The following is a 24,134-nucleotide window of genomic DNA, read 5'->3' as shown; positions in this document are numbered from 1 at the left end:
CGGTCACTGACCTTCGGCAGGGGTCAGGCTCCTTACATACTTTCTTAGAACAAAGGTATTTTGTCCTCTTAATGCTTATTTCAGCATATAATTATACATACTACATATTCAAATATACTGTGAATTTTTCACCCCCCCAGAATTATGCTATGAAAAGGAGAGACTTGCCTTATATTTTAGTGCTTCCGAGATCTCTCACATTAAAGACCACTGTCTCAATGACTTTCATTTTGAAAAACAAAGTACCATTTCAGGAAAACAGCCTGAAAGGATCTCAAGCAATGCTTATTTTTGTCATGCTTAAGGCGGTCATCTTGACAATAAAAAAGGAGATAAAGATATTTCAAGCAGATGTGGTAATTATTCTTGAGGTATGATTTCATTATTGCAAGTGTTGGAACTGCAGTTTTAGAGAACCACACTTTATAGACTCAAGTGGTTTCAAGTAAGTCCTTCTGATGTGGGAAACAAAGGCAAAAGAGAAATTAAATTTCCTTACTACCTACAGCCCATTGACAAGTCCTTGAAACAGGCAGAGTGACATTCCTCTAGGGACTCAGCTGCCTTGAGGTTAATACTTTGCTAAGGGCAAAAGGCAATCTTAGTCCGACCCCCCCAGGATCCTATAAGTCTACTTTAACTTAAAAAAATTCCTTTGTAGGGGTGCCTGGGTGGCTCAGTTGGTTGGGCGGTTGCCTTCGGCTCGGGTCGTGGTCCTGGAGTCCCGGGATCGAGTCCCGCATCGGGCTCCCTGCTCGGCGGGGAGTCTGCTTCTCCCTCTGATCCTCCCCCTCTCATGCTTTCTGTCTCCCATTCTCTCTCAGATAAATAAATAAAAAATCTTTAAAAAAAAAAAAATTCCTTTATCTCTACCCCCCAAAATACCTGTTGGCAATCATCCCCCAAGCATATGACCCACCGATACACATCTGAAGGGACTCATGACTGAGATTTTGTTTTTACTAAACAGTAATAAATGACCTTTTCCTAACAATAGCTGGCCCCCTCAAGGTCCTGGAAACCTTGTTTTCAAAATACCTTAGAGGCTTGTGCTATCCCTAACCCCCTCCCAACCTGAAAGCACATAATCAGCCACTCCTCATGAGCCCACTGCAGCTCTTTCTGCCAAAGGTCCTGTCCCCGTGCTTTCATAAAATCGCCTCTTTGTACCAAAGACGTCTCAAGAATTCTTTCTTGGCCGTCGGCTTCGAACCCTAACATCTTTCCTACATCACTTGAAAGAGGGCTGGGAAAAGCAATAAAGTAATTAATACATAGAGATCATTACCATAGAAAGAGAATTTATGCTTGGGGATCCAATTTGCAGCATTGACAGATTTTTCAGAAGTGTGTTATAAACAACCTGCCGAGGACTGATGATGCACTAGTCTGTATTAGAAAATTAGAGTGGATTCAGTGAGTAGATCTTAGGCATCCTAAGTATACATTACAATATACTATCCATTTGTGCATTTAGGTTGGCCAAAGACTTTGGCTGAGGATCTTTTCATTAGAAAAATAAAGATGGCTTTGTATGTGAGGTCACCTTGTGTTTGGGCATAAGCACTTTTTATTAATGTGATGATTTGTTGAAGGACAGTCTCCCCAACTACACAGTAAGAGCCACCAGAGCACAGCCCCTCTCCTGCAGCACCTCTGGCATTTCTCATGGTACAGAACATTGAACACTTGAGTTGTCTGAGACATAAGATTACTTATTTTCATAATTGCATGACATGGACAACACTGGAGAAACTAAAACAGAAATCTTAATATAAAGCATCTTAATGAAAGATAAGGTGTTTTAATAACCTTTTACTCTATTGTTAATCAAGATGAGAATTTTCTCTATTCTTTATAAATGTAAAAAAACCCTTCTTTCTTTTTTTTTTTCCTCTTCAGAAATTCAGTGGTTCACATTCATACGATGATAATTCTGAGGCCTGTATTCATTACAGTTTACTCATTGGGAAATTCCAAGCTTAAAAAAAGCTATTCCCACCCGAGTTAGACATAACGATGAAAAGTATTAAAAGAACTACTACTTACTGAGCACGTACACCCATTATTTCAGTTAACCCTACAGCAATCTTATGAATTAGCTGTTATCCTCATTTAACAAGTAGGGGAAACGGAGGCCTTGCAAGCCTAATAGTCAACCTTGACCACTGGTCAGACATTGGAATAAGAGCCTTACAGACACTATCTCATTAAATTCCCACAACAGTTTTATGACTATTATCCTCTCTGTTTTACAGATGAGAAGACAGAGGCAAGAAGTGGGATAAGGTAAGACTAGAGAGTGCCAGGATGTGAGCCCAGGCAGCCTGCCCCAGGATCCCCCTGGATAACCACTCTACTGTGGTGCATTGGGAAGATGGGAGCAGCCAGTGGGAACTTGGAAAATGGATTTATTCCAGGCTGTGCAGTATGTGCTATGAAGGGAGGTTATTTCTATCTTTCTTCTTTTGCCTTCCCAGTTGTTTTTCCCCTGCACTCCAGAGGAAACTGGTCACTGTTTTAGTAGCTTTCTTGTTCATTTTCTTAGCACCTATTCATTGAATCTTTAAAGGAAACATTTTGCTACTGCAATTGGTGTACACAAGTTGGTTGCATAATAGGAAGGAAACAAGCCAGGGCTGGAGACTTCATTTCTAAAGAAGGATTCTAGAGCCGACTAAGAGTTATTTCACAGAGTGGGTCATGAAACTCCAGTCTCTCTATACCCTTTCATTGCTATGACGACAGGCTGCTCCTGCTACATGTAGCCAGAAAAAGCAGCTGACATTTCAATGCGAGGAGCGTAGGGGAGAGGTTTACAAAAACAAAAAACAAAACCCAAACCCTTTCGTTTGAATTTCAGTTAGAAAGGAAAAAAATACCCCCAGAGCAAGTCAAAACCCCTATTCTTTCTTTTAGAAAAGATAAGAAAAGAGAAATGTTGGGGGCCTTCTCCCCTGTCCAACTAGGCCAATAAAACAGAACTGGCTGCAAAGCAGCATTTCGTCTCTCTCTCTTAATGGCAGTCTGAAACAGAAAACTCCCCTTGGTTTCACTTGACTTGGCCATTAAGAAGCAACTAATTGATAAAGGAGTAAAAGACTCACGGTAATAAATACGTCAAGTTGAGCCCCCGCCCTCTCCCCCCCACCGCCCGGGGAATCCAGTAGAATCAGATTTATTTTTCCATTTCTTTGGGTAAAAAAAGACAATTCAAAGAATATTTCCTTCTTGACCCCCAATTTTTTTAGCAGAAAAATAATTTCAAGTGCATAACCGAACACTTCCTCATGGCATGCCCCTCTGCCAGGTGTTATACTTGGTATTTAAAAAAAATCTCATTTAATTCCTACAACAACTGCATTTGTGGGTATTATTACCACTACTTGCTTAATAGATGGGTAAACTAAGAGACCTTGAGGGAAAACCTATAGGAAATTCCCTTCTTACAGAGTTCTAGTTGGGACTTATAGGTAGGGTAGTGTTTTCATATTAACTATGATTGATTGATTACTTCATATGCACCAGGCCTAGCTGTTTTCTTGACTTAATATCACCACAGATCTCTGCGGTGGCAACTAATTTTATGATCCTCACTTCCACAAATGAGGGGACTGAGGTTCAAAGAGTCATTTGCCCCAAGCCACAGAGCCTAGTAAAGCCCAGATATAAACCAGGTCTGTATGTTTCCAGAGCCCCTGATCTTACCCACTTTATTCCACCATCTCCCTACAATCAGTCAAGACCACACATTCTGTTTCCCAGAGTTCTGTCCATCTTTTGATGCCCAAGACAAAAGCCAGGCTAGCCCCAGCTGGTACTACTATTGCAAGCTGAGCCTTTGGTGGAAGATGCCCTGCGGGCCTGTATGAACCAGACCCCAGCTTAGCTGGGCATCTCTTGGACTGCCAGTCCTATTGGGAAAGTTCTTCTGGATTTATGGGGCTCCTTTCTCCTTCACTGAAGGTTGTTCCAGCAGGATATGTGAAGGAAAAGGGCACCTGAAGTCTTTCAACAGCAGTTGTTTTTGTTCTTCTTCGTGGAAAAAGATCCCTAACATGTTCTGGACATTGTGCTAAACTTAAATAGCAATGCTTGTATACTGTTACAAATTAATGGAATAAAAATGACAAGCTGTCAAGAGGAAATGAAATGAATAATGTTCGGGCCTTGTCTAGAAACATCGCCATTCATTTCCTTTCTATCATCACTGTCTTTTTACGTAGTTGATAAGTGGAGCTGCACATGAGAAAGATTGGGAATTGAATCCCAAAAGACCTGGAAAGGAAGCCTTAGTAATTGCTGAATGGCTGTACAGAAATCCCGTAAAAGAAAAAAAGGACAAGAGTCCTTAATAACATGTACATATTGTTTTCAAAAATGTGGGAAGTAGCATTAGTTGACTGGACGATAACTGGATGAAATAGATTGCTTTGCTTTGCTAGATCTTGTTGAATGAACAGAAATATAAACTTAAATCTTTCCTAAGAGGGGTATCTTTTTTTAAAAATAGTCATAGTTAGCAATAGCCATTACCATCAAAGTTTAGGTGAATAAGCTCTGAACTGAAAAAAAGTTGGTATCCAAGAGAAAGGGGAGAATTAAAAAAAAAAGAAAAAAGGTTTCTGCTGAGTAGGATTGAGTGAACATTTCTAGTCAGTGTACTTAGGCCGTGGGCCAGAGGAAAGCTCAGATACAATGCCAAGGTGACATACTTAACCTCTTTGCAGATTAAAGGCAGTGCAAAAGAGATACTCTTTCCGCAGTACCCCTTGGTTAGAGTATCAACAGCATCAATCTGCAGTTGAAAGCATGGTATTCTCCTGCAGGGGGACCTCTAATACCTAGGAGGAATGAGTGAGCATGACTTGCATTACTGTTTTTTATTTTAGTAGAGCCAGAAATGATAGTACCTTACACTAGAGGAGTTACCATAATCTCTTTAGCTCTTTGGTTCCCCTCCCACCCCTTTCCCTCCCCAAATAAGACATCATTAGAAATTAGAGAAATTTTATGTGGGTGCATCTTAAAAAATGGTAGAAGGAGACAAGAGACAATTAGTCATGAAAGTATAAAACAGAGTTAGGAAAGGAATAATAGTCATAATAACTAAAAAATAATCAAAGATAATAGTAGTATAGGCATTTTCCTACCTTTTGGAAAAGCAAAATGTTCCATTTCTACATTGATGTTAGGTAGTACAGACTGGGACAATGGTGGTGATGAAATAATTTCAGGTAATTTAAACATGGAAAATGCTTTGATTTGAAAGTTAAAAGAAAAATTACATCCCTTATGATTTCTTTAATATATTTAATAAAATATTTCTAAAAAACCCATTTCCGGATTCAGACTTCACCAAGATCTGAATGTTAATCTGGCCAACAACAGTTCTACATTTATGTTCTTGGTCTACATTAAAAACCATCATTTATTACCACTTACTGTTTAATCTTGGAGAAGAAAAGGAAACATGAATACGAGAGTTAAACTTTCCTATTAAGTAGCTTTTCTCTAAGTCACACAAAAGGTTTGTGGGTTTTTGTTTTTTTTGGTAAATAAATGGCTTTGTACTAGGAAAAAAATATTAGACATCTTCATCAGATCATGCAAATTAGTGTAACAAATGCAATTTGATGATACAGTAAACTTATTAAAATTTACCTTCAGGGATGTGACTGGACCCAGAGCCTTGATACAAAATTGGAGTTGAATCCCCTCTTTGCACACAGCCAGGAAATAAAAGTTTGATAAATATGCAATACTCTTTAAAAAATCTCTTCACCCGTTAGCTCTGCTTCTCTGCCCAGAAACACATTCGAATCTGTTGGAGTTGAAATTCTGCTGCTCTGTCAACTAGTCAGGGTCTGAGGTGACAGACAAATGTGGAGGTTGGCACCGGGGTGTATTTCAGGCTGTCATCGTTTTTGTTGCAGATTCCTGCAGTTCTCTGGCAGGCTGGCCTCTCTGAGGGTGCAAGCTTTCCAGGCAGTGCAAGCCAACAGGGAACGAGCTCATTCTGCCCGAGATGAGGGGGTTAACAGTCCTCTCCTCTAGCTCTTGTTCTCAGAGGCTAATAACTTGGCCAGAACAGAAGCACGTGGCTCTTTAGGCATTTTTTTTCCTTTTTCAAACAACTCTAAAAGCAAGCAGGATCCCTTTTTGGGGGATTTTTATTTTAAGACTTTGAAAAGAAACTCCGCTGTTGTTTCTTCTTAAAGGAAATTGGGGGGTGGGGGTTAAAGGAAGGGGAGAAGAATAATTGCAGCAGACGCATTTTTACATTGCTTAATTGGAAATTGTTTTCAGGAACACAGTCTCAATTTTAATAGAAGCGGGGTAACTCAGATACTTTCAACTTTCTTTAAATGACCTTCAGAAACGTCTGTATCTATGAAGCATCACTCATTCATATTATAGATCATTTGGATGCCGATTCAGAAATGTTGCAGTTGGGGCGCCTGGGTGGCTGTCATTAAGCGTCTACCTCCGGCTCAGGTCATGATCCCGGGTCCTGGGATCGAGCCCCGCATCGGGCTCCCTGCTCGGCGGGAGGCCTGCTTCTCCCTCTCCCACTCCCCCTGCTTGTGTTCCCTCTCTCGCTGTGTCTCTCTCTGTTAAATAAATAATAAATAAAATCCTAAAAAAAAAAAAGAGTTGTTGCAGTTCATGGACTATTATTCCTCCATCACCACTCCTTACTAAAACCCCCTGTATAATGACTGGTCTATGAGAAGAAGTTTTCTCATGAAATAGACTGGTGCTACTCATTTTTTTTTTTTAAGATTTTATTTATTCATTTGACAGAGAGAGACACAGCGAGAGAGGGAACACAAGCAGGGGGAGTGGGAGAGGGAGAAGCAGGCTTCCCGCGGAGCAGGGAGCCCGATGCGGGGCTCGATGCGGGGCTCGATCCCAGGACCCTGGGATCATGACCTGAGCCGAAGGCAGATGCTTAACCGCTGAGCCACCCAGGCGCCCCTAATTCAGATTTTCTACACTTACGCCAAAGTCAGGCCAAAAGCAAAATAACAACGCCAAAAATAAACAAAAACCCCACCTATAGTTCTAGGCAAGTATGTCCTTAGACAATTGTGTCCAACCACTTTAGAAACACTTGCCCTATTTATTTGTCAGAACACCGCAAGGGAAAGGTAACAATAATTATCTCTGTTTTGCAGTTGGGGAAATTTGGGAGCAGAGGAAACTGGGCAATTTGCCTAGGAACCGAAACAAGTCACGGTGCAGCTGGGAACTGTCTCATGTCTCTACAATCAGGATTACTTGTTCTGAACGGCCTTTCCAGGCACAGGATGAAATGACGTGATGTCCTTTTGCCTCAGACAATAGGATGTTTTTCCTTAGCCAAGGTCTAGGGTGTGAGCCGTCTCCTCAGAGGCAGGATCAAAGGAGTGGGCTGTGTTTGACTTTGCTTCTCCTCTGCCTCTGTGCACATCCGGTCTGAGAAGTGTAGGAGACACAGTCACCATTTTTCTGACAGCTCCTGAGGGCCACGGCTATGGTGGTACTATTGAGGGGTACGTAGGACAAGCATTTCTGAAGATTTTGCCTGATTTGGCTACGGAAATTTTCTCTGGGACCCGAAATATTGACTTCATATTCTAACCACATTCCCCATTTATTTGAGATAGCTTGATGAGATTGATTTCAGGTATTATATTAACCCAATGAGAATGTGGAGAAAGTTGTAGCTGGAGGACTATGGAAAAAAGGCTCGACCAACAAAAATACTCTTTCTAATACTAAAATTGATATTTTATGTTTCTATGAAATGATCAAAGTGAAATTTCTTAGAGAAATCTACATTAACATAGAAATAATTTGGTTAAAGCAAACTGGATTTATATCTTTTTTTTTTTTTAAAGATTTTATTTATTTATTTGAAAGAGAGAGACACAGTGAGAGAGGGAACACAAGCAGGGGGAGTGGGAGAGGGAGAAGCAGGCTTCCCGCGGAACAGGGAGCCCGACGCGGGGCTCGATCCCAGGACCCCGGGATCATGACCTGAGCCGAAGGCAGATGCTCAATGACTGAGCCACCCAGGCGCCCCTGGATTTATATCTTAAGTGAAGATACGTGATTTATCTCTTAAATGTAATTATGTAGCTACAGAGTTCATTTATAGGTGGCAAAGCTTGAGAATTTTGACTCTGTTACATTAGGTGTTTTCTCTAGATCTTATTAATCTATAACATGATTCAAAAGATCCACTGTATTTCTTATAACTAGATAACCGATTATTACTTTTTTTAAATAAAAAAACCCTGAATCTACAATGTCTTTTAAGTATGGCTTTATTTTGGGAATGTTCATGGGCAGCTATCCAAACTCTTATTGTTTCTAAGGCTGTCGTTTCTAAGATAGTTTACAGCTTATGAAGCTGAGAACAATAAACCTGTAATACCCACCTAACAGATGGAGCTGGAGATCAGATTTAGAAATTTACCCAGTGTTTAAATGTGATTGGAGAACTCTGACAAATGAAGTGCTTATTACATTACTGCATATGACCCGACCCACATAACATCAGCATTGGTCAAAAGGGTCTAACAAAAGCCAGTATCAAAGTTGAAGTATTTTTTTTAACCCATGAGGGCTAGGATTCCTTTTAAGAATCTGACAAAAAGAGGTAGGCAAGCTCCTAAAGTCCACCTATGAATTACCCCCTCACTCAGGGGTTCCATGAAGTTAAGAACCTCTGATTTAGGTAAACACAGAGAACACAGTAATCAATCCTCAGGCATTGAATACACCTTTTTGTTATATACAGCACAGATCTCTGGGTGATACGAGAGAAATATCATAGTTCCTGCCTGGTAGGAGTCTAAGACATAAGACATACACTCGCTTTCAGGAGGGGCATGATTCCCTTGGAGTAGTGGAGAGCTCCAGGTAGGAAGTGGGTGTGGATGAAGGGAAGTTGCAGTGAAAGCAGAATTTCAATAATTATCTTGTCCAGGACTTGGCCTGTAGGACCTTCCTCCTTGCTATGCCATGTATTAGTTTGCTAGGGCTATCATAACAAACTGCCATGGAATGGGTGGCTTACTTACCTAGTAGAAATTTATTTTCTCACAGTTGTGGAGGCTGAAAGTCCAAGATCAAGGTGCTGGCTGGGTTGGTTTCTTCTGAGGCTTCTCTCTTTGGCTTGTAGATGGCTATCTTCTTGCTGTGTCCTCACATGGATTTTCTCTATGCTCACACATTCCTGGTGTCTCTTTTCTTAAAAGAACACTAGTCGTATTAGATGAGAGCCCCAAACGTAGGACCTCATTTAACTCAAATTACCTCTTTTTTTTTTTTTAAAGATTTTATTTATTTATTTGAGAGAGAGAGAGAGAATGCAAGAGAGAGAGAGAGAGCATGAGGTGGGGGAGGGTCAGAGGGAGAAGCAGACTCCCCGCTGAGCAGGGAGCCTGATGTGGGACTTGATCCCGGGACTCCAGGATCATGACCTGAGCCGAAGGCAGTTGCTTAACCAACTGAGCCACCCAGGCGCCCTCAAATTACCTCTTTAAAGGCTCTATCTCCAAATTCTGTCACATTAGGTGTTAGGGCTCAACATGTGAATTTTTGGTGGGGACACCATTCAGTCTATAACACCCCATTATCTTTCATACCTTGATATTTAATTCCCTGTGGGTCTTACTCCCGGGACCCACACTCATTTATCAGTTCTGGCTTAGCTACTGACTTCTACTTGTGCAATCTCCCTCACGTGCCAGCACCACCATCATATTCTGGCCCTGAGCCATTTCAGATCTCTCAGCTCTGTTTTGGTCACCAACCCACTGGGTCAATTTCTGATCATGGGTTCTTGCAGAACTTTACTCTACCCATCCTCTCCTAGCCTGGCTCTTCTGTGGCTTAGTCATACTCTCTAGTTGGTCTTAAGCAGAGGCTTGACTTACAGAAACAGTAAGTAAGAGAGTAGCAAAATATGCATAATATTTTGTTAAATATAATGTGGCTAATGTGATTAACTGCTATTTTTCTAGTAATAACTTTAAAGCAAAAAAAATAAATAAATAAAAGGAGAAAAACCGGTTAGGGTGAGGTGAATTTTACATGTCAGTCTAAGTAGTTTGGCTTTTATTCGTTAGGTAAAAGGGAGCTCTGGAAGGTCTTCCCATTGAAGATTAGGAAGAAGCGGAAGAAATGAACATAAAATACTGTATCTAGGGGGTGCCTGGCTGGCTCAATCGGTGGAGCAAGCGACTCTTGCCTTTTGGGCTGTGAGTTCGAGCTCTATGTAGCATGGAGAGATTACTTAAAAATAAAATCTTTAAGAAAAACTGTATTATCAGGACAGGTAAAGCTGTAATAAAAAATATCCCCCAAACATTAGGGACTTACAACAAAGGTTTATTTTTCATTCATGCTACATGTTTACTGTAGGTCTACTGTAATTGTGCTATACATTGTCTTCACTCTGGGATCCAGGCTGGCCAACCAGTACCCTTGGCTGAAGGAAAAGAAATACGCTTGGTTTTAAAACTTTTGCCTGAGTGTGATACACATCACTTCTGACCACGTTTCATTGACCAAAGCAGGTCATGTGGCCACACCTAACTTCAATAGTGCGGGCAGGTATATTCCTTCTCCAGAGAAGAGGAACCATAGGCAAGAAAACCAGAAAATCGATTTTAATCAGAATGGAAAAATAGAATAGACCATTGAAAAAAGTATTAGGAAAAAGGAAGAGAAGAAAATAAAAAGGGCAGAAGCAAAGTTAGAGAAAAAGGGGTAGGATAAAAAGGGGGAGGGGGTAGAAGAGAGATGGAAAAACAAGAGGCAGCTCTATAGAAGATACAAATAAATAGTTGAGAAAACTGGGACAACAGAAATATAAGGGGCTAGATTAGGTTAGAGCAATACCGACCAGATGGTTCTATGCAGTCGTAAGAGTTATGTAGTAGTTTCCTAGGACTGTCGTAACAAATTACCACAAACTGGGTGGCTTTGAACAACAGAACTTTCTTTTCTCAAAGTTCTGGAGGCTAAAGTCTGAAATCAAGGAGTCAGCAGGCACATACTCCTTAAGAAGCCTTCAGGGAAGAATCCTGCCTTGCCTCTTCCTAGCTTCTAATGGGTCTCAGAAATCCTCGGCATTCCTTGGTTTGGAGTGCCATTGTATCAATCCGTGTATCCATCTTCACATGACCTTCTTCCCTGTGTGTCTCCTCTGAATCTCTGTGTGTCCCATTTTCTTATAAGGATAGCAGTCATTGGCTCTAAGGCTCACCCAAATCCAGTATGACTTAATTAATCTTAATTACATCTGCAAAGACCCTATTTCCAAATAAGGCCCTGCTCACAGGCACCAGATGTTGAGACCGGAACCAATTTTTTTGAGGGACACAATTCAAGCCAATACCAGGTAGGTTGCAGATTTGACTCTAAACTGGGCAACCAAAGGCAGGAGGGAAATTTGATTAGTGGTAAAATTCATAATGTAAAATAATTTCAGAAAAAACATAGGAGACACTATGTGAAGCAGCAAATGGAACCCTTATAGCATCCTTGCAATATCACATTTCTTTTTGCTGGTTCCTACAATACCTCTGGTTGGATAGGTAATGGGAAAAGGCTAAAGTCCAATGAAGTAAAATAAATTCGGGGCACCTGGGTGGCTCAGTCGGTTAAGCGTCTGCCTTCAGCTCAGGTCATGATCTCGGGGTCCTGGGATCGAGCCCCGCGTCGGGCTCCCTGCTCGGCGGGAAGCCTGCTTCTCCCTCTCCCACTCCCCCTGCTTGCGTTCCCTCTCTCGCTGTGTCTCTCTGTCAGATAAATAAATAAAATCTTAAAAAAAAAAAAGTAAAATAAATTCTATGAGGCAGTAACAAGTGATCTGTGATAGTTTGGTTTTTATTCTTCAATGCTGACATTAACAAACCTACAGAAACAAATGTAACTGCTATTTGTGATTAAATTCTAATCTCTGTTCTGTGGGTTCGGTTTAAACTTAGTTTCTCGCACCACTGAAAAAATCTGGACATGTACTGAGGGATGAGAGGGGTGGGCCCTTTAGGAGGAGCCAAGGACTTTTGGGAAAGACTCATTCCAAGGGAACAGGAAGCTAGGCAGACATGATTAGCTCAATTATGTAGCCGGTGGAGCAGTGGGACACAGACATTGGGGATGGAGATATTGGGGGTTTGGTTCCAGACCACTGTAATAAAGCAAATATTGCACACTAAAGCAAGTCAAATAATTTTTTTGGTTTCCCAGTGCATATAAAAGTTATATTAAGTGTGCAATAGCATATGTCTTTAAAAACAATGTATAAACCTTAATTAACAAATACTTTGTGGCTAAAAAATGTTAACCACCATCTGAGCTTTCGGTGGGTTGTAATCTTTTTGCTGGTGGAGGGTCTGCCTCCCTGTTGATGGCTGCTGACTGATTAGGGTGGTGGTTGCCGAGAGTTGGGATGGCTGTGGCAATTTCTTAAAATAAGGTGACAATAAAGTTTGCTGTGATTAACTCCTCCTTTGATGAATGATTTCTCTGTAGCATGTGATGCTGTTTGATAACATTTTACCCACAGTAGAGCTTCTTTCAAAATTGGAATCAATCCTCTAAACCCCAACACTGATTTATCAACTAGGTTTATGTAATAATCTAAATCCTTTGTTGTCATTTCGATAATCTTCACAGTATCTTCACCAGGAATATATTCCATCTCAAGAAGCCACTTTCTTTGCTCACCTATAAGAAGCGACTCCTCATTCATGAAAGCTTTACCATGAGATTACAGCAATTCAAATATAATAATAATGAAAATGTTCAAAATCTTATGAAGATTACCAAAATGTGACACAGAGACACAAAGTGAGCAGTGTTGGAAAAATGGCGCTGATGTGATAGATGGTAGCTTACGCTTGTGGTGAGCATGGTAATGTACAGACTTGTGGAATCACTATGATGTATGCCTGAAATTAATGTAACATTGTGTGTCAACTATACTTCAATTTAAAAAAAATGGTGCTGACAGACTTGCTCAACACAGGGTTGCCACAAACCTTCAACTTGCAAAAAATGCAGTATCCGCAAAGCACAGTAAAGTGAAGTGCAATAAAATAAGGTATGCCTGTATTTTATTTCCCTTAGTTTTGACCCGAGCCCAGCTCTCAATGAATGCAAGTGCATCCTGGAAAGGGCGGGGGGTGGGGGGAGAGGGGGGCGCTCTGGGTTTAAATGGAATAAGCCATCTAACTGAATCTCCTGAAAAACCAGGGCAGAAGCAGTTTTGCGTTTATACCCGTGTGACTCAGTGCAATGAAAGTACAGCAGGCTGTCGTGTACGGCTGACTCCAGAGCACAGAGTTACTGTGGCGTCTCAGTGGCACCAGCCAAAGGCAACAGTGCACAGTGTAGACCCTTGGGGTGATGGTGATAGTGATGCCAACTGGCAGTGACTGTGCTCAGCGTAGGCAGAGGGCCAGATGAGGTCGGTGGTGTTAGGCAATGAGAGTGGTGCCCTCTAGAGACAGTGGTGTCTGGCAAACATAGTGGAACCCAAAGGGGGTAAGGGGCATGGCTGGTGAGAGGTGGTCCAATCATGGGCCTGAGAGCAGGGCTGCTGATCTCACGTAGCTTTCCAGGCAGTAAATAACCCCAGAAGAGCCATGGCAAAGAGATTATGAAATGGGAGACATCGTGTGATAACTGGGAATCTAGAACACATGAGAAATCTTTGAGGACATCAGGAAGGTAATGACTGAGCAAAGCTTTGAGTTGGAGAGCTGAGTTTAAAGAGTAAAGTTGAAAGTAAAAGAAGCAAAGCTGCAGTGGCCTGAGAAAGGATATAGGAAATTCTTCTGAAATTAAGATCATTCTTAGTTCAATAAAAAACTATAGCTGCTTTTACGTGGCCCAGTTCATGATATTTTTGCACCTGTGTGTAGCAGATTTTCATTCGGTAGTTATGAGTTCTGTGTTTTTGCATTCTTTTTTTTAAAAGATTTTTAAATTTTATTTATTTGAGAGAGAGAGCAAGCGAGCAGGGAGGAGGGGCAGAGGGAGAGGGAGAAGCAGGCTCCCCACTGAGCAGGGTCCATCCCAGGACCCTGGGATCGTGACCTGAGCCAAAGGCAGGTGCTTAACTGACTGAGCCACCCAGGCACCCTTGTCTTTTTGTATTCTTGAAGTCCTTCATCACAAGAGCGAGAAATATTTCCTTCCTTCCTCCCTCCCTTCCTTTTCTTTCCTTCTTTCTTTCCTCTGAGAAATTTTAACCAGCACTGAAAGATTTCAAAAGAACCTAGTCTGGTAGTACTTGGCTATGAATATGGACTGTCAAATCCATTACCAAGGTGCAAGACACATATATCTGAGTTCCAGCCCCAAAAGTTCCATGTAAGCACATATATCCATTGCTTTGATTCAGGATTGGTGAATTCTAAAATGCCTGCTGTTTTCTTGCACCTCCAATCTTTTGTGCCTACCTCCCTCGTAGGTGCCAGATTACCAAAGGCCATCAGAAAGGCTTGATAGGATCCTGCTAATCACTGATGCCATTGACTACTACCAGAAATAAATTCTACTGCCTCTCAATCTAAATTATACCAGTCAAGGGCGCCTGGGTGGCTCAGTTGGTTAAGCGACTGCCTTCGGCTCAGGTCATGATCCTGGAGTCCCGGGATCGAGTCCCGCATCGGGCTACCTGCTCAGCGGGGAGTCTGCTTCTCCCTCTCCCGCTCCCCCCTCTTGTGCTCTTTCTCTCTCTCACTCTCTCTCTCAAATAAATAAATAAAATCTTTAAAAAAAAAATAAATTATACCAGTCAAGCCCTCAGAGGATGGAACACATGTCTTCTTTTCTCTGGAGGAAGTGGCAGAGAGTTGATGAGTCAGACAGACCTGAATTCAAGCCCTAGCTCCGATGCTTCATAGTTCTGTGACCTTGGACAAGTTTCTTAGCCTCTTTTTGTTTCCATGTCCTTATCTTTCAAATGAGGATGATAATAATGCCTACCTCATAGGGTAATTTCGAGGAAAAGAGATGATGTTTACGTAGTGCTTTGTCTAACATGTGACTGGACTAGGGATCTAATAAATAATAATAAAAGAGATGATGATGATGATGATGATGAAGGCCACCAATAAGGAAGCCAGACATTGCTGGAGATTGTCACGGAGCCTTCTGTAATACGAATTAGCATGCCTCCTCTTTTCACATAAACTGCTAATATCCTCTTGAGGGATGAAACACATCCTTTTAGTCAAGCTCTGCAAACACAGCAGCTGTTCACATCAATCCCTGGAGTCCTGTGTCGTTGTCTTTTCTCAGGCTCAGAACCCTCACTGAGTTTGGGGGAATTCGGGTCGGTTGTGTACTAGCAATGTGAGCTATGCTAGCCACACTCTCGTTCTGACCTCACCTTGGGAGAGTCACAGAGCCCAATCTATCACATTGCCTGGTGTTTGGATCTCTTGTCCAAGTGAGGTGCAGCTGGACTTCTTTATACGTCTGTGCATTTGACTTGCAGGATGTGTCTTGTTCACCAACACTGGAGTTTGCGCTCAGGCCATCTCATGGGTGAGGTCACTTTGCTGTTATTAGCCAACAGCCGCCCTTCTCCAAATCTGTGTGGTGTTTTTTTGGCTGTAGTGTTACGTTCCCAGGGCAAGATGTTTTAGACTAAGAAGTACTGTTTGTGTAATGAAGTGATCCTCTTCTGGAAATTTGTTCTGGTGGTTGTGTTTTCTTCTTGGTTTTCAGCAAGGGCATTTGTATTTTTGTCAATATTTCGGTTGTGAACAGTACTGGGTTTGTTACAGAGCTTTTGTGTGGTCTTTACACATGAGCATTGGTGATGCTATGACTGAGGCTTGATCTCTCACAAATGATAAGCAAGCAGATTTGAACTGGTTAGAGTTTACACAGGCATTAACTGGTAGGTAATTCAGATGGAGACAAAACAAATAATTTGCTCAATGTCTGTTCTGTCTAGTATTTCGCAAATATTCTTTTCAATATCACTCTCCCAAGGGGCCCTTTGAACTTTTTTCCCCTAGGTGTCCCCTCCCTATGCAACTGTAATACCACAGATATTCTGTATATCCATTTATGTACTATATCCACAGCTGTGTTTTATATGTTAAAAAAATAGGATTTTTGGGGCGCCTGGGTGGCTCAGTCGTTAGGCGTCTGCCTTCGGCCCAGGTCATGATCCCAGGGTCCTGGGATCGAGCCCTGCATCGGGCTCCCTGCTCAGCGGGAAACCTGCTTCTTCCTCTCCCGCTCCCCCCGCTTGTGTTCCCTCTCTCTGTCAAATAAATAAAAAAATCTTTAAAAAAAAAAAAAATAGGATTTTTTTTGTCCCTCCCATAGCCAGTTTTGCCCCCTTGACGAATGAACCTCACCAACTGATTGAAACACATCTCATGTTTAAAAATACAGTTTACTGTGGTGTAATCAATTGACTATCATACTTTATGGTGGGAGAAACTGAATCATTCCTGTTTTTTAACTCTAAAACATATAGCTCAGTGCTATTAAATGCATTTATAATGTGCAACCATCACTACCATCTGTCTCTGGAACTCTTCATCTTGTAAAACTGAAACTCTGCACCCATTAAACAGTAAGTCCCATTCCTCCTCTCCTCCAGCCCTGGCAACCACCATTCTACCTTGTCTCTATGATTTTGACGATTCTAAGTACCTCATATGAATGGATCATATAGTAATGGTCTTTTTGTGACTGGCTTATTTCACTTAGCATAATGTCCTCAAGGTTCATCCACGTGGTAGCATGTGCCAAAATTTCCTTCCTTTTTAAGGCTGAATAATACTCTGTTGTATGTATATACCACATTTTGTTTATCCATTCTTCTGTCAGTGGACTCTTGGGTTGCTCCTATGTTTTAGCCATTATAAATAATCCTGCTATGAACATGGGTGCACAAATATCTCTCTGAGATCTTGCTTTCAATTCTTTTGGCATATACCCAGAAGTGGAGTTGCTGGATAGTAATTTTATTTTAAATTTTTTGAGGAACCTCCATACTGCTTTCTACAGCAGCTATACCATTTTTACATTCCCAATAACAGTGCACAAGAATTCCGATTTCCCCACATCCTTGCCAACATTTGTTATTTTCTTTTTGCATGGTAGCCATCCTAATGGGTGTGAGGTAGATACTATATTACCTTTGATAAGGTGCTTAGAACACCTGATGCAGAGTAAGTGCTATATCCATATTTGTCCTGCACTAGAATGTGTTGGTTCAGAAGGAGAAGCTCATCAACTGTCCCTCTTCACTTCCTGTCTCTGGCTTTGTCCTATGTCATAGAGAAAGAGCATATTGATTTTTTTTCTTTAGCATTTATCACTTTTCATCATGTAATGTAGATATGTATACAGGTCCCCTCACCCCTCCTGGGTAATATTTTAAGACAGGGAAAATTTTTATATAACGATGATTCCCTACAGTGGCAAGTACTCAATAAATATTTGTACAATGAGCATTTGTGATGTTATCGATTGCTTCATCCACCAGATCATTCCTTCCCACACTCCTCAAAAGTTCCAAATCTACTAATGTGCTACTTGAGGAGGAATAAACTGAGATAAGGTATATATAATTAAGGAAAGGTAATTTGCAAGAAATGATCAGGCCTCTCATGTATTTGCATCAAACCCTCCACCAGCTTAAATGTTGAGCTTTTAAAACATTTTAAAACTTTAATCATTAAAGATTTAACACAATGACCCTTGTTTGGAGATACTGTTAAATGTCCTACCAATTTTTAAAAATTGGTCTGACATTGAGAAGGGCTAAAGAATGAGTGATTCTCAGGTTCCTGACTTGAATAAGGGAATTTGATTTCTCATTTGCCTTCTACATTCCTATGTACAAGCTGGTATCCTTGAAAGTGGCCACAAGAGGGGAGTATGAACCACAGTCATTTTTCACAAAGGCACGAACTTATGAATCATTCTTTCTCCAGCTGAATGCATGCTCAATTCTCAACAACAGTCAATTGAATAATCATATTCCTTCCGGCTGATTGTCAAAGAATGAACGTGGATTTGCTCTTTATGTGTTCATGGAAAATATAACCTCAAACTCTCAGCTGTCCAATCATACCACAATGCTGATTAGAATAAAGATTTATAGAAAGGGCCTGAAGGACATGCAGTTCCTCTCCTTTTGTTCCACTAATACCATTTTACCTTTGCATTAAACCAGAACCCTGAGAAAACTGTGTTCTTGGATTACCTTGTTTTGCCCCATTTAGAATTGTTTATAATGAATTGTGATAGGCCTAGGACAACATGCCAAATCACAATTTGATATAATCAGTCAGATGAATGTATGAACTACAAACTGAAACGTGCTATGAAGGAAAGGAAGCTTCACAGCATGAAAGTGCGTAACAGGAGGACTGGACTTAATTGGGAAGAAGTGCTCTTTGTTTTTTGTTTTTTAAAGATTTTATTTATTTATTTGACAGAGAGAGACACAGCGAGAGAAGGAACACAAGCAGCAGGGTGGGAGAGGGAGAAGCAGGCATCCTGCTGAGCAGGGAGCCCAATGCGGGACTCGATCCCAGGACCCTGGGATCATGACCTGAGCCGAAGGCAGACGCTTAAAGACCGAGCACCCAGGTGCCCCAGAAGTGCTCTTTGAACACAAGGATGAATATGTTACCTGAATGACAGGGATGGGGCACAGACATTCCCGACCAGAAGGGGACAGCACTGTGCATTCTGGCAACTGGAAGAATTCCAGCAGGGCTAAAGTACAGGTAAAGATGAGGAAGGTATGGGGCAAGGCTTGAGAGGATAGTAAGGTTCTGGTGGCTTTGCCGAGGCTTCTGTTTTACCCTCTATTTCTTGTCTGTTATCCTTTCATAATAAATATATTTTTGTGGAACAGGATGGGGTATAAATGAAAAGTTATTATTCCAAGTTGCATTACAAGCTGGCTCCATCAAACATTACATGAAAACCATTTTACACATATATCACCACCAAGGTTCGCCTGTGTCCACAGGTTCTTACTCAGACCGGTGTGCTGGCCTACTCTGGGCGAGCCCGTGGACTGGAGAACACAGACTGGCTTTGCTCTCATGGCAACTGGAGGCTCACATTATTCTACCTTTGCAGAACATCCAGATCAAGAGTTAGAGAGTTCTTAGAAGTTAGGTTTATTGACAATTTAGAAATAGTAGCCCTGCCTTCTGGTTCTGTAAATACTACCATCAGTTGACTCTTAAAAACACTTCAGGGATAAACAAGCCAAGTGAATAAAAAGGCAGTATTTGCTTTTTGATTATAAACCTTCATTCTGCTAGCTTTGCTGAGGATTAGAATGTGTTGGTAAAAGATTCCTAGAGGAAACCTCTATGGTTAGGCATTCTTGCCTTCATCCTGTAGCCTTTGTTCTCAGTATTAAGTTGAACCAAGGCCTTCATAAGGACAAAACAAAACATACCAATGCTGCTTATCTTTCCCATGTCACTTAATGGCCTATTTCTTTTTTTTTTTTTAAAGATTTTATTTATTTATTTGAGAGAGGGAGAGAGAGAGAGAGAGAGCATGAGCAGGGGGGAGGTGTGGAGAGAGAGGGAGAAGTAGACTCCCTGCTGAACAGAGAGACTGATGTGGGGCTCGATCTCAGGACTCTGGGATCACAAGCTGAGTCGAAGGCAGACGCTTAACCGACTGAGCCACCCAGGTGCCTTGAAAAGGCCTTTTTCTGAGCCCTTACTCACTGTAGTAAAATATTTCATTTAGTGAGAGTGGTTACAAGTAGGGTCACTCACTCATTGTGCCTTAACCAGACAGAGCTTCTTCCCGATGCTTCAAAACACACCAGACACACTGCTGCCACAGGACTTCAGCACTTGCCACTCCCTCTATCTGGAATGTTCTTCCTCCACATAAACCACAAGTCTGACTTGTTCAGCTCCTTCTAGTTTTTGACTGGATGTTACCTTCTCAAGGAAGCTCATCTTGATCATCCTATTTAAAAGTGGTGACCCCCTTGAACTCCTGATTCCTTTTTCCCTATTTCATGGGTTGACAAACTGTGGCACCCTTTTTATAAACAAAAATTTTATTGGAACAAAACCATATTCATTTTTTAATGTCTCGACTGTGGCCAATTCTGCCCTATCACAGCAGAGTTGAGAGACAATGTGACCTGCAAAGGGCATGGTAGGTCTTTAATAACTGCTTGTTGAGTGAATGAATGAATGAATGAATGAATGAATATAAAGTATTCCAGAAAGATTAGACAGTTATGGTCAATACCATTATTTCAATATAGCCACAGCTTTTCAAGAGGGGAGGATAAATGTTACACCAGCATATATTCCCAACCTAACATGCAGAAAGTTGTGACTAGTGCAAGACTCCCTCATCTACGGCGGGAAGCATACTCTTAGGGTTTTGTCTCTAAGTCTTATATACCTGCTTACTTCTACTAGAACACCTACACGATCCCAAAATACACACTAGAGGAAAAGGCTTTTTTATAAAAGTAAACATCTTTTGCAGCTCTAAGACATTTGGCTTTTGTTGGGGAAGTACTATTTTCGTGTTCAGACAGAAGAATGTCTATTTTTACACTATAGCCAGACAAGACTTAACTATTGAGCCAAATGGGTAGGTGCATTTTCAAACTCTGTCTTTATTTCACTTAAAAGAAGAGGGGAAGGGATAAGCTCACCTTTTGACCAAGGAAATAAAAGATTCAGCCTTCTGGTTCCTTCAGCAGTTGATAAAATTTTTTTCGTATAGCTTACATTTCTTGATCACCTTAACAAACACCAATTTATAGAAAACAGTCTCTTGTCTATGCAAAATAGTCACATAGTCACTGCAAAGGCATTAAGGTTGGATCCTATGTAACCGGAATTCTGAAATTTATTTTTTACGTCTGTTGACTTTTTAATTGCTACTTCAGTTGTAGTTTCCAAAGGCACAGACATATCAGCCTCCTTACTGTTTTTAGATAGTTTTTGAGGATGAGCATGAGCTAAGAGTTATGGATGGCACAACTGGATCACCCCATGACAGTCAGCCTCAACTGGGGATGATTCTGCATTTAGCAAAACCTGGAGACATTTTTGATTGCCATGATTGAGAAGGAGCTACTGGCATCTTAGTGTTACTTAGCATCAGCCAGGGATGCTTCTAGACATTCTGCAATTCCCAGAATAGGTACCCCTGACTTCCCAACAAAAATTATCTTGTCCAAAATGTCAGTAGTGCCGAGGTTGAGAAACTCTGTCCTATAATATAGTTAACACTTTCTCTTTTCCTTTCTTGTTGCCTTAGTGATGTCATCACATGTAACCCAGAGTTAACAATAGGTGCCTCTTTCCTCCATCAATTGGAGAAGATAATACAATACCATAAATCATCCAAGCACTAAAAACCCTAAGGAAGATAATTATTACTATTTATTTATTTATTTATTTTTTTAAATTATTACTATTTATTATGATTAAATTATGTCCCTAGATTTCATGGCTGTATTGATTCAGGAACGCTTTTTGAAAGCTTAAATATTTTAGAGAAACGAAATCCTCAAATTGTTATTGGAAACTGTGTTTTTTTTTTTTTTTTTTAAAGATTTTATTTATTTATTTGAGAGAGAGAATGAGAGAGAGAGAGAGCACATGAGAGGGGGGAGGGTCAGAGGGAGAAGCAGACTCCCTGCCGAGCAGGGAGCCCGATGCGGGACTCGATCCTGGGACTCCAGGATCATGACCTGAGCCGAAGGCAGTCGCTTAACCAACTGAGCCACCCAGGTGCCCAACTGTGTTTGTTTTTTAGCTTTATAGAAGTCTTGGGTTCATGGTGACAGAGGGCTGGCATGGTGGTAGGGACTGCTACATAAATGGAGGACCCAACAGGTAACCCTGATGGGTTGGAACCTCCTATCTTCGACACAGGTCATCGTCTCACAAGAGTTTATGCAAACTAAAAGAATATGTTTTAAGACGGAATTATATGCATTTCTACATAAATGTCTAGTAGATTTTTATGGGGAGGTTAGCGATTAGGATATAGCACAAGGCTCTTCCATTCAGCAAACTGGAAACATTTTAGATGTAGAAGACTGAGTTAAATAGGCCATTGGTCCTCTCTATTATGTTATTTCTTAGGTTTCCATATGTTTTCTTAAATGAGGAGAAATATTTTGTCTGTATCAATTAAATTGAAGAGAAAATGTAACATTTGCACCCAATTTAACATCCAAAGTCCTTGCATTGGTCTATAAGGTCTAGAGCTGTGGCTGCCTTGATCTTGCTAATAACCTCATCTCCTCCTCCTCTCCCCTCACTCACTCACTCTGCTCCAGAACTCTGTCTCTTTGCAGCTCCTCAAACCCTTCAGACACATTCTTTTTTTTTTAATCTTTTTTTAAAGATTTTATTTATTTATTCGACAGAGAGAGACACAGCAAGAGAGGGAACACAAGCAGGGGGAGTGGGAGAGGGTGAAGCAGGCTTCCCGCCGAGCAGGGAGTCCGATGCGGGGCTCGATCCCAGGACCCTGGGATCATGACCTGAGCCGAAGGCAGACGCTTAACGACTGAGCCACCCAGGCGCCCCTTCAGACACATTCTGAAGGACCTTTGTACTTGTTCCTTTTCATGCTTGGAATGTTCTTTCCTAGTTTATTCACTTGCTCATTCTGTCCCAAACTCAAGGCTTTGCTCCAATTTATTCTCAGTGAGACCTCTTCTGATCACTCTATTGAATATTTCAAACCACACCTTTGCCTTCTCCCCTCAGCTCTCTTGATCCTTCTTCCCTACTCAAGTTTTCTCTGGTTTTACACAGTATTAATAACAAACAAATAGACTAAATGTACTCATTTAAAATATGACCTGTTTATTTTCTGCCTAGCTTTGCTAAAATGTAAGCTTCTCAAGGGCAGGGATTTTTGTCTGTTTTGCTCACCAAAGAATCTCAAGAGCCTAGAACAGTGCCTGGCTCATAGTAGCCATTCCATACATATTTGTTGAATAAATGAATGGGTTGGTTAAACATAAGCAGGGACAGAGAGCTGTATTTAGGGCAGGAGTCTCTGTGAGGGATTTACAGTTCTCAAGAGGGCAGCTTGTAGACACCATGAAACAAGGACAGAAGGAAGACAAACAGAGATGGTGGAGAAGGGGTGATATGTATTGTATTTTATAATTCTTTCTAGGGTTGACCTTGCTGGTGGGTATCTGAGGAATAGGAAAATGCTTGGTATAGGTGCTGATAGGCAGCTGTTTCCAGTGGATTTAAGTGAGAGAGAGAGAAAATGTGTGTGTGTGTGTGTGTGTGTGTGTGTGTGTGTGTGTGTGTGAAGGGAAGGCATTACAATAGTATATGGCTAAGAAACTTCCAGTCACTCACTTGACCTCTCATACCTTCCACCTCCATACACTCAACCATCATGCTCATACCTGCAGCATGCCATCTGGTTTTTATTTTTATAGTCAGACAAAGATGACAAACTCAAGACATCTCTGGATATAACCTTAAATACCTCTCAGGGCCACAGTGAGACAAAACAACTTCATTTTTACCAGACACAAGACAAAGATGACTCACCAGACAAAACAAATCTAGTTTTACAAACCCACCTGTTCACTCCTGGGAAGCTGTTTTAACTTGATATTCCAGTGTGCTCCAGCTGAATTAGAAGGCAAAATGGAAAGTTTATTAGAAAACAGTAAGGTCATATTAGTTTATGCTTTCTTCCCCAGTATAAGGATTCTGCTAGTTAGCACAGCTCTGAGCATGAGCTCTGTATTAGTTTGGAGGAGAGGAATCAGACTGCCTGGATTTAAATCTTGTTCCAGTACTTAATGGTTATGATTAAAGGAAAGCTGTCTAATTTTTTTAATGCTCAGTTTTCTCATCTGTAAATAGTACCGCGAGATTCTTGTAAGGATAATATGAGCTGATATCCATATAAAGTGTCTAGCACAGTACCCCAGTTAAGGGTATCTCAGGCATATTGTATAATACAGGCGGTTAGATTGCCTATGTTAAAATTCTGGCTCTGCTACTCACTTGCCATGCAACTTGGGGCAAGAGACTTCATATCACTTTGCTTCAGCGTCATTTTCTTTTTTTTTTTTTTTT

The 24,134-nt window shown here is 41.1% G+C and overlaps 1 protein-coding gene and 1 long non-coding RNA gene across 2 annotated transcripts in view; both read right to left on the bottom strand.

Annotated features, from left to right (window-relative positions):
- SPARCL1 (SPARC like 1) overlaps window positions 1–6,060 on the bottom strand; it is a 47,769-nt gene extending 41,709 nt beyond the window's left edge. The window contains exon 1 of the mRNA XM_031023741.2: window positions 5,665–6,060. The gene's annotated coding sequence lies outside the window, so the exon portion shown is untranslated. The remainder of the gene's footprint in view (window positions 1–5,664) is intronic.
- A 2,760-nt stretch (window positions 6,061–8,820) lies between these two features.
- Window positions 8,821–24,134, bottom strand: part of LOC115939418 (uncharacterized) — a 110,532-nt gene continuing 95,218 nt past the window's right edge. Inside the window, exons 2-3 of the long non-coding RNA XR_014142942.1 lie at window positions 23,630–23,679; window positions 8,821–9,243 (exon numbers count right to left, since the gene is read on the bottom strand). This is a non-coding gene — a long non-coding RNA (uncharacterized LOC115939418). The remainder of the gene's footprint in view (window positions 9,244–23,629; window positions 23,680–24,134) is intronic.

The sequence above is a fragment of the Leptonychotes weddellii genome, chromosome 2 (assembly GCF_054177405.1).
Source record: "Leptonychotes weddellii isolate Sample4059 chromosome 2, ASM5417740v2, whole genome shotgun sequence".
Lineage (NCBI taxonomy): Eukaryota > Metazoa > Chordata > Mammalia > Carnivora > Phocidae > Leptonychotes > Leptonychotes weddellii.
The sequence above is the reverse complement of the archived record's forward strand: the minus strand, read 5'-3'. Positions and strand labels throughout refer to the sequence as shown.